General features: G+C 45.6%; 1 non-coding gene across 1 annotated transcript; it reads left to right on the forward strand.

Annotated features, from left to right (window-relative positions):
• The first annotated feature begins 16799 nt into the window (after positions 1-16799).
• On the forward strand, positions 16800-16905 carry LOC145565810 (small nucleolar RNA R71). Its single transcript, XR_014095186.1, has one exon. It is a non-coding gene; the product is annotated as a small nucleolar RNA R71 (small nucleolar RNA).
• The last annotated feature ends 692 nt before the right edge of the window (positions 16906-17597 follow it).

Consider the following 17597-nt stretch of genomic DNA (forward strand, 5'->3'; position numbering starts at 1 on the left):
AGGCTTCGACCTAGGAATAGACCTAGGTAAGAAGCTTGGCACAACGGTTGCACCAAAGGGAGACAAAAAACCCAAGGCAGCTCGCAGTTTTACCGCGGCTATAGGTGATGACAGCCAGCAGATTGACCAAGGTATGGCATGTCCTCTTGGATCAACATTTGAGCTCCCCTGGCCCATGCGAGTGAAGTCTCACTTGCAGCAGACTTCGGAGGGTTCATTAGGGAGCCGTCTGCAGATAGGTGCCGCCTATGCAGCTTACTCACCCAATCTTGGTTATGATGTAGATTCCCCCCGGTGGCCGGATGTGCAGTAATACGCCAATTCTATGCTTAGGGCCATCCCCAAGAAGGAGAAGGACGCCATCCCGGGTATTGAGACGTTCAATACTGATCGGATCATGGCCCTCCTGTTTGAGGTATGTCCCTTCAAATTGAATCATTAAGAATTTCCCCGTTTAGGGTTCTTTACATTCCGGTTGCGTCTATAGGCTATGCTGAGGGTTGACAGGCTCAAGCAGCCATACAATCGGAAGAGGGAAGAGGTAAAGCGAGCAAATAAATCAGCTAGGGATTCTCACGACGTTGCTCAATATCAATGTACAATAAATGAACTTGAATCTAAAGCCGTGAAATTAAAACAGGCAGAGAGCATCAAGCAGCTGACGTCTGAGCTGGAAGCGGCCAAGAAAAGGGCAAACGACTCTGAGGCTGCCCTCAAGACTGCTCAATCGAATCTCAAGGCTCTTGAGGGGGTTGACAAGGAGATCATTGATCTCCGAGCAAATGTCAACCGTATGAAGAATGGGATGGCCCAGGCTCAAGCGAACTTCAAAGTGACATTTGGAGGCAGAGCTGGAGCGGCTCGTTGAAGAGAACGAGTCCGACTGCATGGATCGCATGAAGCTTGCCTGGGACACCCTATGCAATGGATAGGAGTATGGTCTCAAGGCCTTGGCTTATCAGTATGCTGATGAGGTTATTAATGCCAAGGCCGAAGGCAAACCAGACCCTGGGACATTCCATGAATGGGCCAATCGGGAAGAAGAAGAGCCGGCTCAGACCTCAGGCGGAGGTGAAAAAGAGCAGAAAAACGATGCAATAGTGAACCCTACTCAACCGCTGCCTGAAAAGACACAAGAGGAGGTCCCGGCTGCGCCCCAAAATTGAGCTTCTCAGTCTTTAGCTTGGCTTAAAGCCATCTTCTTTTCCGCCCTTCGTGCCGATTATTTGATTGTTTCTTTCAACAATTTTAAGTTTGTTTCTATTCGGATGGTGATCTAGTTTAACATTTCTTCCCGGTTCTTGTGGCCAGGTGTTATTTATGAAAGTACCGACTAAGTCGGTTTTGATTCAAATTTTGCACTTAAATTTTTCACATATATACTTGAATTTTTTCCCAACTCTTTAAGAGCATGCAGCAGATAGCAACTTGGCTGTACTTGCCCCTAGACGGCTGTGTGGTTGATTTCAGTACCTTGCCGATTGATTGGCTTGGGAACTTTTGATACTTTAAAGAGTATGAGATGTTCCTAAGTCAATCAATCACAGTAGTGATTTGCCCAAAACAAGTACACAGCCATCCAAGTACTCAAGCGGGAAGCCGTCCGCCCAGGCGATGGGACACTTAACTTCTTCTCCTCCGCCTGGGGTATCTGCAATCCAGTTATACTCGATGTCTTTTTGCCCCATTGGGTAGACTTGTATAATTTCGAAAACAATCTAAGTTAGAACTTCAGTCGACAACCGGCTAATGTTGTTAAACATCTGGTTTTGTGAACTTAGTCGTTCTTTAGATTATCTTGGTCAGACGGCTATGAGTTGACCAATTTGGTCGTTCAATCTTTATCGCCTGCGTGTGGTTGTAGAACACTGTGTTACCTAGTTGGGAGTTACTCTCTGCAACGTTCCCACCCGGATGGGTGTTGCCGGACGCCTTACTCATGTTAGAGCAAACGAATTTATAAAATATATTACCATCCGGCCATTGGCCTCATGTCTTTTTAAAACGGTTACATAGACACTAAGTTTTTAACTTAGTTTAATTTTATAATTGTGATAATCGACCGTCTGTGCTTTGCACAAGCAGTACTTTAGACAATGCGTATGTATTAAATAGCATAATTGAAAACAAAAAGCAAATTTTCATTGAACGACTTTTTATTTACAAAAATTTACAAGTCTCGGAAGTAGTACTTTTTCAAGTTGTCTACATTCTAAGTTCTAGGAAGCCGCCTGCCGTCTGGAGTTTCCAGGCGGTAGGTGCCGTCTCTTACTTCTTCATAGATTCGGTAGGGGCCTTCCTAATTAGAAGTTAGCTTTCAATGCTCATTTACCCTATCGGTTGCCTTCATTTTCCGTAGCACAAAGTCCACAACTTTTAGGAGCCGTTTGTGTACTCGTTTGTTATAGGCACAGGTCATTCTTAGACGGTAAATCTCATGACGCAAGGCAACATTGCCCCTGCGTTATTGGAGTGAGTCCAATGCTAGCCGCATAGCCTCCCAGTTTGCTTCTTCATCGTATAGCATGACTCGTAGAGTCGGCTCATAATGCTGGATGGGCAAGACGGCTTCAGCACCGTAAACCATGAGAAATGGGGTTTCACCGGTTGCCCCTTTTTCAGTTGTCCGAATGGCCTATAGGACATGAATTAATTCTTCAGCCCATAAACCACCGGCTCTTTCAATTTTCATTTTGATGCTGTCTGAGATGAGTTTGTTGAAGGCTTCAACCTGGCCGTTTGCTTGGGGTCGGCCGACTGATGCAAAACAATGTGAGATCCCTTGATCTCCCAACCAAGTCTTGAGCTGAGGCATTTCGAACTGAGGGCCATTATCAAACACCATAGACATAGGTACCCCATACCGGGTGATGATGTTCTTCCAAATGAAAGAGATGACATCCTTTATCTTGATGCTCTTAACCCCCTCTGCTTCCACCCACTTGGTGAAGTAATCCACAACCACCAAAATATATCGTTTTACGCCTGGCGCAGTCGTGCAAGGACCTAGAATGTCCATGCCCCTTTTAGCAAACGGGATTGGGTTGTGGATTGCTGTCAGGTTAGTTGCCGGCTAATGGATAAGCTTGCCAAATCTTTGGCACTTTTCACATTTTTTGACCATCTCCATGGCGTCTGACTCAAGAGTGGGCCAGAAGTAGCCTTGTCGCCTGGTCCTGACAGTCAGAGATCTGCTGCCTATGTGAGAGGCGCATTATCCCGTGTGCAGCTCTTCGAGAACTTCTTTCCCCTTTCCCGGGGTAACACACTTCAACAGAGGCTTTAGGAAACCCGCCTTGAAGAGCTCTCCGTTTCTCATTTTGAAGTTTGTTGCTCATTTCTTTAGGAAAGCCGCTTCCTGTGGTGAGTCAGGTAACTTGCCATCTTGAAGATACGCCCGGATGTCATCCATCCAGGTAGAGCTTCGGTCAAGTACACCAATGGGCTCTTCTTCAGTAATAATTCGTTTTTCCATAACTTCCTAGAAGACTGACCGAGGCGTATCACAGGAGGCAAAGGATGCCAATTTCGACAGTGCATCCGCCTAATTGTTTTCTGACCTTGGCACTTGACTCGGATGGAATTCTTCAAGTGTTCCAGCTTCAGCTTTGACCGCCTGAAGGTATTTGATCATTGCCGGATGGGTGGCTTCATAGTCACCATGGTATTGGCTAACGACCAACTGAGAGTCAGAGCAGGCGTCAGTTTTTGTTGCCCCTGTCGCTTTGCACATGCGTATGCCGGCTAGTAGGACTTCATATTCTGCCTCATTGGTTAAGGCCTGAAACTTAAACCATAGTGCATACTCATATTTGTCCCCTTTAGGAGACTGACAGATTATACCTAAACCACAGCCGTTCATAGTAGAGCTCCCGTCTACATACACTTTTCAAACCTGATCAGGATTGTTCGGAGCAACCGGCCATGTCATTTCGACAATGAAGTCGGCAAACGCGTGACCCTTCACTGCCTTTCTTGGTTCGTAAGTGATTTCAAGGCTTTGTATTTCAATAACCCACTTAAGCATTCTACCAGATGACTCCAAGGTTTTCATTGGCCGTTTGAGGGGTTGGTCTGTGTAGACCACAACCGGATGTGCCAAGAAGTAAGGTTTCAACTTCTTAACAGCCATATAAATGGCTAGACCAAATTTTTCAACCATGGGGTACCATAGTTCAACATTTCTAAGTACATGGCTAATGAAATAAACCGGGAGCTAAATGTCATCTCTCTTAGCAAGGAGAACGACACTGAGGGCATGATCTGAGACGGCTAAATACATGTAAAACATCTCCTTGGGTAGAGTGCAAACAAGCCTTGGTAAAGAGTTGTAAATGTTCTTTCAATTTTTGAAAGGCCACCTCAGCACCATATCCCCACTCAAATCTAGCCTTCTTCCTGATTGGTTGGAAGAAGTATAGACACTTGTCACCTGACCGGCTGAGGAATCTTCCCAACGCAGCCAGGCAATTGGTGAGCTTCTGAACTTCCTTGACAGTGCAGGGTGACTTCATGTCAATTACCGCCTGTATCTTCTCGGGGTTAGCCTCTATCCCCCTTTGATCAATTAGGAATCTGAGAAACTTCCCAGACTCAACACCAAAAACACACTTTTTAGGATTTAACATGACCTTATGCCGCCTGAGTGTGGTGAAGGTTTCTCGGAGATCAGCAAGGTGATCCGTCTGTAGCTTGGATTTGACTATCATGTCATCAATGTGCGCCTCTACATTCCTCCCAATCTGATTAATGAAGATTGTATTAATCATCCGTTAGAAAGTAGCAGGCGCATTCTTCAAGCCAAACGGCATCATCGTATAACAGAATAACCCCTGATCGGTGATGAAGGCCGTCTTCTCTTTATCTTTCTTCCACAGGGGTATCTGGTGGAAATCTAAGTAGGCATCCATAAAACTCATCAAGGCATGCCCAACTGTAGAGTCGACCAAGCTGTCGATCTTTGGAAGCAGGTAACTGTCCTTTGGACATGCCGTATTCAAGTCAGTGTAATCTACACACATGCGCTAGGTAACATTCGGCTTCTTTACCAGCACAACATTCGCAACCCAATCAGGGAAGTTACATGGCCCAATGAACCCAGCGTCTAACAGCTTTTTAACCTCGGCAGCTGCCGCCTGACTTTTCTCCTCGCCGTGATTTCTTTTCTTTTGCCGGATGGGCTTCTTTTTAGGATCCACGGCGAGTTTGTGGACAGCAAGACCCGGACTAATGCCTGGCATCTCTTCCACTTCAAAGGCAAAGATGTCTTTGAATTCTTTCAGCAAAAGGTGCAAGTCTGCACCCAACTTTTCAAAGGCAGCCGTCCCCACCTTAACAATTCGCTCTGGACGGCTGTCGTCCAAAGGAATGTCAACATGATCACCAGCCGGCTGGGGACGGAGCTCATCTGACCGTTCCCCAGTCAGTGATTGCTATTTCTTCTCTTTCTTCACCTCCACCAGCTGATCAGCTTTTCTTTTTTTTTCCGGCTGATGGTGGGGCTAGGTCAGGGTCCTTGACATCGTCAAGGTCTATTGGCTCCTTCGGCTGACCGGCTGCAGCAGTCGTTGGCTTGACGTCTGAGAGGTAACACTCCCTTGCCGTCTTCTGATCCCCGTTTAGGGAGCCAACATAGCCATCATCCTTTTCATATTTTAACGACATGAGAGTTGGGATGATGACGGCCTTGCACTCGTTAAGAGTGGGTCGGCCTAGAATGATGTTGTAGGCGGTCAGCTCCTCAACCACCAAAAACCGGACTATCATATATCGCCCTTTGCCCTTCTGCCCCAACCGATGGGTAGGTCAATTTGTCCGACTTGGTGCACGACCCCTCCTCCAAAACCAACAAGGGGATAGGAGACGTTGCGTAGATTGTCCAGCTTATAGTTCAGCTTGGACAGACACTTGTAGCTAATGAGGTCAAAGGAGCTACCAGTGTCGATAAGGATCCGACCAACCAGCTGGTTGGCGACCTTACATTCAATGACGACCAGGTTGTCATGCGGTTAGCGGACTTTGCCCTGATCCTTCTTAGTGATGAGGACGTCTGGGAAAGTACCACTAGCGGACGCCTGTCCATCATCAACTGAGTGGATCATCTTCTTCAGATGATCCTTGGTGCCCCGGATGGTCAGGCCACCACTGGCAAATCCGCCTGCTATGGTTATAGACTGGATCCTTGTTAGTGTCTAAACTACTAGTAGGCTGGACAGTCTTAGACAACTGCCCCAGATTCGTCTTGACAGTCGCTTTGGACTTCAAGAAATTGGACTTCAGCACCCCCTTGTCAACCAAACGGTCCAACGTCCGCTTGAGACTATAGCAGTCGTTGGTGTCATGGTCGACTTCCTCATGAAGTTACAATATTTATTTTTGTTCCGTGACTGGACGGAACTCTTCATTGGATTCAGCTTCTCAATGGTCAGCCGGTTCTTTATCTCCATGAGGATGGAGTGGCAGTCTTTATTAAACTCATACCTCGGGACGTACAGTTTGAATTCTTTCTTTTTCTTTTTGGACGGCTGAGCAGGCTCGTCAACCGCCCAAACTTCTTTCCTCTTTTTGCTCTCATTAGCTTTCTGAGCCGGCTAAGCAGACCGACTCTCTTTTTGTTTGTCAGACTTCTTAGAGTCTGGTTGATGGCTGGACGAGCAGAGGTCGGTAGCTTGAATAAAGCTCTCCGCCTCTATCAACGCCTCTTGGATGGTGAAGACCCTCTTTCGGACGAGGTCAAACTTAAAGGTTGACCCATCCTTCAGACCCTTGAAAAAGTCTGTATAAGCTACCTCGTCAGACAGCCCTTGAATCTAGATTCTCACCAGATTGAACCGTCTAACATAGGAGCGAAGTCCTTTCTCTCTCTCCCTGCATTATGGTGCTCAAGTCGAGACTTGTTTTCTTGGCAGGGATGTTCATCGAGAAGTTAGAGGCAAACAGGAAAGCAAGCCTCCTGAAGCTATCAATGCACCTGGCGGGCAGGTTGCCGAACCATTGTTGGGCTATGCCCTTCAAGGTAGTCGGGAAACATCGCCACCACATAGCATCCTCCAACCCCTGCATGTGCATAAGGTTAGTGTAGGCCATGAGGTGGTCCTTAGGGTTGGTGGAACCATCATAGGCACCAACCAACACATTCTTAACCTTAGCAGGCTGTGCCGCCTCGGTTATCTCCTTGGTGAACGCAGAGGTCTGTTCACCAAGTTTGAGTAGACGGAGCTGTCAGTCCAAGGGTTGGACATTATATGCCGCCTGTCCTCCAAAGAGGGTCGGCTGCATAAAATGAGGGGTGTACTGCCCATATGGCATCTGAGGCACATACAGGGCATTCCCAATCATTTAAGGGCCAGTATGGATGGACTTGCCGCCTGCATGGCTCTCATGCACGGAGTGGGAATTCCTTGGGATGTATTTTTGATGCAGTTTGGAAAGCTCAAGATAGAGGCTGACTCAGACAGCTGCTAGATTCGATTGCGCTCGATGATGTGTCGAGCATCGAAGAATTTTTTCTTGCTGCCATCCGGCTAAACAGCTCGGATGACCTTCCTTTTGCCCGTCTGAGGCAGAAGGATCTTAGTCCAGTCAATGGCAGGCGTAGCCTTCTCCTTTGGATATGGAGTAGGCCGCCTGTCTCTGACTGACTTCCTCCTCTCAGCTTGAGGAGTCTTCTTGGCTGACTAACCCTTGTTAAAGCTAGTCGTTCGCTTGTTGATCAGGTCCTTGATTTCACCCTTGAAACTCGTCATGAATTTCATGAGTTCGTCTCGGGTTACTGGAGCCTGTCGCCTTAGTGTTATCAGGCGGTGGTCCAGCAAGCTTGCTAGTACCAGCTTCATTGTTGACTCGTTCAGCTTGTCTCTGGAACGGATGTGTTTAGCAATGAGTGACCCGTCAGTGGCCACATATGTTTTGACGTCCACATCGTGGTCATCTTCATAGTCTATAAAGACCTCCCCATCAACCGTAGGACGGTTGGGGTCTGGCAGTGGTACAGACTCTTAAACCATCTTTAAGGTACTCTCCCCACAGACGGCGCCAAATGTTTTGGGTGTTTTTGTCCCTCGGGAGAGTTACATCTCAAAGACTAGTCCGGGGCGGCCTGTACCTACAAAACAACGAAGACTCCAGGTGGTTGGAGCTCCGCCTCCGACGATCAAGTTAGAATGCATTGGAGAGAGTAAAAAGTGAGGAAAGGTAAAAGTGAGATCTTCTCGGATTCCGAGATCATGTGTTTTCTCTAATGTGAGAGAATGTGGGGTATGCTGTAATAAATTGTAGATGTCCCCAAAATAGGGGAATCTCCCTATTTATAGGGTCATTGGTAAATGTGCCCCTAATTAGGTCACTCTAACCTAATTCTAATGGGCTGCGACGTCGAATTACGACTTTCTCAAGATTTGCGCCCTGAAGGCCGCCTTTTTCCCAAATTTTGGGAATGACACGTGTCAAATGGAGATTGGTCCAATTTAGACTAATCTGGGTCTGACACGTGTCACTACCTAGTTGGCCCACGTGGCTTGGGTAAAAATTACCCAAAACAGCAAGGTCCGTGGGGTCTCTCCCTTCCCATCATCTACGCCCCCGGGCGACGGAATAGAGAGTGTAGGGCCAGCCCATCCCGTCTGTTGTGGTTCCTCCTACTACGACTGCCGAGACAACAAACCCACCTCGTACGTCCCGCAAGCCATGAAAGGAACTTACATCAGATCGCCCCCACCAGATGGCATCGCCGACACCCCCTCAAAAGAAGAGCCGGAATCATCTAATACCACAGTATGAGTCAACCCCTCTCGTCCCTCCTATGTCTCAGCCGAGGTACGGTGGCGTCTCGACCCAAATCTCTTTCTCCTACCCTCTGGCCTCGAACAAGTACGCGTCGGAGGAGCAGGCTGAAATGAGATAATAAGCCAAGTCAAATACAAAGAAGCACGCAGACAAAAGTAGTACAAGTTAAGAGATATACCGGTGCGACATCACCATCATGACGGCATGATGCTCGATGGCGTAACCTCACCAGCTGGTAACGAAAGGCATCCATAGCTGCTGCCATCCTCTTCACCACTTCACGTGAGAACTACAAAAGTAAAAAAAAAAAAGGTCAGAAATAATCGAGATACAAATGCTGGTAAAAGAAAACAAGTGATAGCACACCCAAGTCTGAAGTCGAAGGATTGACCTCTCCACCAAACGCCACTCCCTAGGAGCCGGGGGCACAATCTGATAGGAATGGTGTCCTTCGAACAAGTGTATTATTCCGATAGAGGGTTCGGAATTATTAGAAAGCTAATTATTCAGTGAGGTCAAGTGATCGGAATGCCTAGGTGGAGGCCGCATCCGATCAGTAATATTAATGAGTAATTAATATTACAGCTTAATCTTGACTGAACCCTTCGGGTCACACCCAAGCAACTAACGAACCGACACGACGAATTAATTCAGAAGGAATTAATGAGTCGCTCGAGTATTGTGAACAAAGACGTCGGATTCCGAGCTTAGAGCGTCGGAACCGAATCTTAAAAGTCGAGCTAAAATTTAGGAATTGGTGAGACGGGAAAATGCTTCAAGTAACAAGTAAAAACCCTAGCCGCGCGAAAGGCTAGGGAAGCGCGCCAAATAGAAGTGCGCCACGTGGCAGCGCCATGTGGCAACATATGTGGCAGCCACTAAGTGGCAGCGCGCCACGTGGCAGCCACCATGGTAGCGGCGTGCCACGTGGCGGCACGCCAAGGTGGAGACGTGCCACGTTGGCAGCCACCAAGTGCCAACGCGCCACGTGGCAGTGTGCCACGTTGGCAAAGCCATGTGGCAATGGGCCGCGGACCCAAGTGGCGAGTCATGGACGCGGGCCAAAAGGTGGCTGCCCAACCGAACCCAACTTGGGGCTCAAGGTTGGGTGCCACATGGTTAGATCACAATGCATGTGAGTTGCCTTGGGGAGCAAGTGAGGAAGTGGTCCTCACCTAACCATGTGACACTTGTTACTTTGTTATTCCTTGGTTTATTTAACTAAGGATTGAATTCAACATTCTTTCTATGTGGGATCCTTTTGTGAAAAAGTCCCACATTGAAAGATGAGTGGAATTCACAAGGAAGCACTCCTTGTAAATAGCAAAGGCATACCTTGGGATTGTTCACTTGAGTAAGGGGTTAGAAAAGGCATCTCCATTGAGAAAACCTATAAACACATATAATTACTCGAGTTTAGGTTGGGCTTAGCTAACCTCTAAGCATTAGACCTTGTCGGGGTCGTGTTGTGGGTAGACTTCCGTTGGAGGTCTTCGTGTGAGCGAAGCTAAAAGCTTTCTGAAGTAAGAGCTCTTGTTGAGAGCGAAGCACACGTCAAAGGTATTAATCTTTCCTTAATTCTTGTTGTTTAAGTTAATTATGCTTTGTGATTATATTAATTGTGAGTGTGGTCTTGGCTCAGGTTTTCTTCCGCGGTGAGTTAGACTCATCGAAACCCAACACCATCTCCTCAATCGCTCATACATCCCTTGATAGGTGATGGACATAATCAAAGGCACAAACTCCGCGGTCGCTGCTGTAGCCTGCAAAAATAAACTTCAACAATTAAAAATTGTTGGGGGCTACCATAAAGGACAAATTAAAGGATATAAAGACGCACCTCCTCCTCCTCTAATATGCAAGGTTGTGGAGCCAACGACGATAAAAGCCGCTCTACATACGATCGGCTTGGATGGCTAAATCTCCGCCAATCCACACCGACTTGCGTCGAATCCATATGAGTCCAAAGGCTGGTTTGGTCCATCATATGTGCCGGAGGACGAGACGGAACGATAAAGACCTTGGAGGAGTGCTGGACCGCAACTGTCTCGCCCAAGTACACTACAACATTATATGTGCCCTGAAAATAACGTCTCTGGGCTGTGTACTGGTAAGCTAGCGCAGAACCGTCCAGCCCCACCCATGGACGGTAGAGGACCTCAGGGGCCTGTAATAAGAGCATCCATAAGGTTAAATCCTACAAAGAAGATCAAGAGAGATGATGACAAACGATCTGTAGCGCAAGAAGCGCCTCTCTCACGTGCACATTAGCAACTATGCCAGGATAGCGGCCTCCCCAACTGACAACAATGGGGATCCCTCTAGGAAAATACCTGGCAGGTGCCAAGGTCGAGAAGTACTCGTAGAACCAAATCTAGATGACAGAGAAAGTGTAAATATTAGTGAAAGTCGATACGCACAAGACATCTAATTCGACTAAGTAAAAATGGAGTATACCTCTACGATCCTCCAGAAGCTAGAAAGTGTGACCTCCTTCTCAAGACTCCGCTGGCGACAAGCGAGTCGCAGCCCAAGTAGGAAGTCGGCATAGGCTAGGCTGGCCCAATTGAAAGTCCCGACCAACCGAAGGTCGCGAAGAGCAAGGGGGTAGTAGAGCAATGCTCGACTACCCTTGTCAGGAGAGAAAGTCCTCGACACAAGGATCAGAACAAATATGCGTACCCACTGCTCTAGAGTGGTTGCATCATCTCGAAAAGCCTCCACCGGCAAAGACCGGAGGATGGATCGGCGACTGGTTTGTACGGACCCAATCTCAGCACGAGCCGAACAACGATAGGGCCTAGAAACTAACTCGTAAACCTCCGGCGAGAAAAGAGTAATGTCCCTATCGAGAGGAACTGTAGTCGATCGGAACTCCAAGCCGGTGATGATAGAGAAGTCGAGAGGAGTGATAGTCATCTCACCCTAAGGAAGATGGAACGTGTTAGTGGTGTCCCAGAAGAACTCTACTAACGCTTGAACTAAATAACGACTCGGGCTGCATAGGCTGAAGAGCCACCACAGCCTCGAAAAGAGGAGTCAAGCCGCATGACTCCCAAAGTGTAAACAACTCCGCGTTGTAGTGAAAGTAGAGCTCGTATAGCTGTCTGATATCGATGTTGCCTGAGCCGTGGCAACGAACTCGATCGTCAGCAATGCCTCAACGAACGCGCTCCGAAATATGATGGACAGGCGAGAAGTTCAAAGTATGCTCGTCCCACTCATGAAACTCGCCAAGACTAGTGGAAGTCCCCTCGCCTGCGTCGACGAGCTCGTCCTCTCAGTGAGCGCCATGAGAAAGTGAGCCAGAACCTTGACGTCGAGCCATACTAATTATGTCGATCACATAAGAACAGTAAATTAAAGGTTCTATAGTATCTAGAGTTCGCCTAGCCCCATGATACTATTTTAGTAAAAAAAAACAGAGTATGTAGTACTAAAATAGAGCATGATTTTAATTCAAGCAATAACTAGATTTTTGAGCAGTCATACAATTTCTTACAATACTATGACAACTATTGTGACAAATTGAGCACAAAAATCAAGCAAAAATATAAAGAATGAGTCACATTATGCTCACGAACTCAAGGGGTTCAACAATGGCAAAACGCTCATTTCTTCACCAAATCGAGCCAAACAAGTCTCAAAATACTCCCAAAGCAATATACAAGGATAAACAAACGATTTCATGGCAAGAAATTCAACAAACAAAGCAAAATAAGCAAAGTAATTTCCCGATTTTTTGAAAATTCGTGAAGAAACATGCATGAAATTCTCCAAAAACAAGGAGAGTTGGAGCAAAACTTACATAGATCGGCAAACTAGAGATGAAGAATCGATTTGCAAAAGATTTGAGCGAATTTGGTTGAGAAACGGAGGAAAACAAACGAAATGAAGAATCGTCGAACTTCCGAGCAAAAATACAAACAGCGGCGAAAATGAGGAGGAGAGGGTTTAAATCCGAAAAATGCGATTTTATCGCAAACACAATAAAAATATCGCGCCTCGATAATGTTGTCGCGTCGCGATGGCACATAGCGGCACGCGTTGGACTTCCTTTCTTCAGCGATGCAATTCCTAGGTCCCATAGGGGGCTTATCTGGACATGAATCAACATTTTGGGTTCCTTGGTACGCCATTTAGCCCCTTAAAAGCAATTGACATGATTAGTAGTTGGCTCGATTACAATAGCGATTAGTGATCGGCCTGACGACTATCTTCTCACTTGATTTAAGCGCCTAAGTATTGGCACATTACAAGCACTAACGTATAGGTTCACAAGCAAGCATAAGCACCAAGGTACCGGCTCATTACAAAATGCACCGAGGTACTGGAAAAGCAAATGACATTGAAGCATTGGCACAACACGCATTCAATAAAACAAAGCAACAGCAAACTGAGGATTACAAGGTATCAAGGTCTTCGACAACTTTCACTAGGGTGTGAAGATTGTCAATCAAAGGGTCAAGTTAAAGCACAGACGATATTTTGAAGATAGCTACAAGCAGCGGTCTTCGACGATGTTCCGAAGCATGGAGGAGATTGTCTACAGTGGCGAAACAATGTCGTGGCGAAGCACGGCCACAACAACAACAAATGAAGCGGCAAGGTAATGCCGTGGCGAGTACAACCACAACACTGAAGATGACGAAGCACGGTCACCTTCAACGATGTCCCGAGGTACAGAGGAGATTGTCTACAACGACGAGGCACTGCCGTGGCGAGGTACAGCCACAAAACTGAAGATGGCGAAGCACGGTCACCTTCGACGGTGTTCCCTAGGATGTGGAAGATCGTCACAACAAAAATGCAGCAATAAAAATCGGTTACTCTAGAGACGTGTGCTCGACGGTGCAATATACGCGTTTCTAACTCTCTTATCTGTTAACTAACGCTAGTTTGCAGGTATCGGCGTTACCTCTATCCCCTTGTGAGAGATCTTGTGGCCAAGGATTATGCCTTCCTCCACCATGAAGTGACATTTCTCCCAATTCAAGACCAAGTTCACCTTTTCACACCTTGCAAGACATTTTTCAAGGTTTTCAAGGCATGCTTCAAATGAAACACCTCATACGGAGAAGTCATCCATAAAAACCTCCATCTCCTCTTCCAACATATCTCCAAATATACTCATCATGCATCTTTGAAATGTCGCGGGAGCATTGTAAAGGCTGAACGGCATTCTCCTATAAGCAAATGTACCATATGGACAAGTGAAGGTTGTTTTCTCTTGGTCATCCGAGTGGATAGGGATTTGGAAAAATCCCAAATAACCATCAAGAAAACAATAGAACTTGTGCCTTGTTAGTCTCTCAAGCATTTGATCAATAAAAGGAAGGGGGAAATGATCTTTCTTTGTAGATGTGTTTAGACATCTATAGTCTATACACATCCTCCATCCCGTGACCGTCCTCGTCGGAATGAGCTCACCTTTCTCATTCTCAACGACGGTCATACCTCCCTTCTTTGGGACAATGTGAATGGGAGAGACCCACTTAGAACTAGAAATAGGGAATATGATTCCCGCATCCAAAAGTTTTGTGATCTCCTTCTTCACTACCTCTCCCATTTGGGGGTGTAGCTTTCGTTGCCTCTCAATAGAAGGTAAAGCACCCTCCTCAAGAGTTATGTGATGTGTACATAAAGCGGGGCTTATACCTTTGAGGTCATCAATGGTATAACCCAAAGCATTTCGGTGCTTCCTCAAAACACGACACAACTTTTGAGCTTGATGCTCACTCAAAGAAAAGCTAACAATCACGGGAAAAGTGGAGTTGGGTCCCAAAAATTCATACCTAAGGTGTGATGGAAGAGGTTTGAGCTCAACCATTGGAACACCTTTACCTTCCTTCGATGTTGCCACTTGCAACGCTTCTTGGCTAGAAATGCTCAAACACATTTGCTCTTCAACATCCTCAAAGCTTTCATTGAGCACATCTTCATACAAAGCCATCTCCTTACTAGCAGCACCTACCTTTTCCTTATTCAACAAAACATTCTCAAGACCATCGTTAGAAGTGAGCAATTGCTCATGCATTGAAGACACGACATGATCAAGAGAATCAATCAACATGCAATTTTCTAAAGAAGAACTTGGATACTTCATGCTATCATTCAAATCAAATTCTATCACCTCATCCCCTACTTTGAGTGAAATTTTTGCACTTTTCACATCTATCAAAGCACCCGAAGTAGCAAGGAATGGTCTCCCTAGAATGATAGGAATATTAGCATCTTCGTCCATCTCAAGCACCACAAAATCCACCGGAATAAAAAATTTCCCAACCCTCAAAGGAACATCCTCTACCTTACCCTTAGGAAACTTAATTGACCTATCGACCAATTGCAAAGTGATGTTAGTAGGTAAGAGTTCCCCTAGCTCAAGTCTTTGGTACACCGAATATGGCATAAGGCTAACACTAGCTCCTATGTCACACAAGGCATTCTCAATTTGCATTTTATAAATGGCACAAGGTATGGAAAAGTTTCCGGGGTCTTTTAGCTTAGGTGGAATCTTGTTCATTATGATTGCACTACAATTCTCGGTCAAGTTCACCGTCTCTACACCATCACAAGTCCTCCTACCACTCAAAATGTCTTTGAGGAATTTTGCGTAGTTGGGCATTTGGGTGACAACTTCGGTAAATGGTAGAGAAAGGTATAGTTGCTTGAGCATGTCAATGAATCTTCCAAATTGTTCATCTAACTTGTGTCTCATGAATTTTTGTGGATAAGGAAGCTTGGGTTTCACAATTTCTTTCTCCATTCTCACCTCACTAGGCTTCTCAATCTCAACCTCAATCAAAGATGCACCATCTCTCTCATCTTCAACCAAAACCTCTTTTGTGCCCTCTTTGGTCTTACTCTTCCTAGGAAAACTCTCCTCAAGAACCTTACCACTCCTTGTGACAATAGCATTGACCGATCTCTTGGGATCCAAGCCTTGGGAAAGTAAAGAAGAAGGACTAGCATGGTCTTTCAAAGCATTGACAAGTTGAGAAATTTGGTTTTCAAGCATCTTATTATGAGTCATCATTTCATTAAATTTCTTGTCACTTACGGCCATGTAAGTGTTCAACGACTTTGTTTGATTTTCAATGATTTCTTCCAAATTTGTTCTATGTGAAGAAGAAGAGGATTGAGCATAGGAATTATCATTTTGGGCCTTTGGAGCAAATCCGGGTGGAGGTCCTCTTTGAGCATTGTTTTGAAAATTGCCTCTACCTTGATTGTTCCAATTACCCCTATTTTGATTTTGACCATAACCTTGATTATGGTTACCACTACCTTGATTATGATTCCCATAACCTTGGTTTTGATTACCATAATTTTAGTTTTGATTTTGGCTACTATAACCTTGATTGTTATAGTTACCTCGAGAACCTTGGTTCCCTTGGTTCCTATAACCACCACTTTGGTTATAGTTGTCAAAATTGCCATGATTGTTGTAATTCCTATTCCATTGACCTCTTTGATTCTCAAACCTAGAATCATGATTATTTGGCACATAGTTCACATGCTTATTCACATTTCCATCTTGATCATCACAAACATCCATACATGCATGAGGGCAACTAGAAACATCATGATCATACGACCCACAATCATCACAAAACAAGCATCCACTAGGCATGTTATTAGAAGAGGGAGGGGGTTGAGAATTAGAAGACATACCTCTCCCCTTAGATTGGGAGGGAAGACTTGAAACTTGGTAGGTAGCACTTTCCAACTTTGCCTTGATAACGGACATCTCCTTCCCCAAGTTTGTCATTTGTGAGGATAGATTGTTGATTGCATTTAGATGATCAACCGAGTACACCGAAGAGCTACTCTTTCTAGTTGACTCTCTTTCTCCATCTTGCCAATCTCTATAATACCTCACTATGTCTTCAATTATGTCCACCACTTCCTCTTCCGTTTTGTTCATGATGGGACCTCCGGCTCCTCCATCTAAACATGATTTTCCTTGAGAGTTAAGGCCTCCATAGAAGATTTGAATAATTTGATAGGTTGGAATTCCGTGATGAGGACACTCCCCTTGATACTCTTTGTATCTCTCCCATGCTTCATAGAGGCTCTCACTTGGCTTTTGCTTGAAACCTTGAATCAAAGCTTTAGCCTCCGCCGTTTTCTTTTGTGGATAGAAACGGGATAGAAATTCCTTGGTAACCTCGTCCCATGTCCTTAGAGAATTCGGCTTGACCTCCTTGTCTAGCCATTCCAAAGCGCGCCCTATGAGAGAAAAGGGAAAGAGCTTGAGGCGGATGAATTCTTGGGAAATTCCGTTCACCTTGATAGTATTGCAATATTTTTCGAATTCCTTAAGATGGTTTAGTGGGCTTTCATGCTTAGCCCCACTAAATTTTCGCCTCTCTATCAAAGTGATCATTGTCGGCCTTATTTCAAAATCATTTACCGGTGTTGTAGGTGGAGCAATCCCACTCTCAAATTTATATGCACCGAGAATCCCCAATTCCTTCAATGCCACTCTCAGATTTTCTCCCATTCTTGCTTGTTCCTCTTGTTGTGGTTCTTCTTCACTTGAAATGTTAGGGCTCAAAGATCGTCTAGCACATCTCAAACTTGCAATAGTTCTCTCAATTTCCGGATCAAATGGCACTAATGAATGACCACGTGCTCTATGCATAAAATCTCAAAAGAAATGGTTAGTAGCACGGCTACAAGTGTAGCCTAAAAGAAAATCTTTTTGTATTTTCAATTAAAGGTGAAATAGACTCAAAAACTATAATAAAGCACCAATATCATTCCCCGGCAACGGCGCCAATTTTGACAAGAGGAAAATGTAGGTCGTT

Source organism: Chenopodium album, chromosome 10 (genome assembly GCF_948465745.1).
Source record: "Chenopodium album chromosome 10, dcCheAlbu1.1, whole genome shotgun sequence".
Taxonomy (NCBI): Eukaryota; Viridiplantae; Streptophyta; class Magnoliopsida; order Caryophyllales; family Amaranthaceae; genus Chenopodium; species Chenopodium album.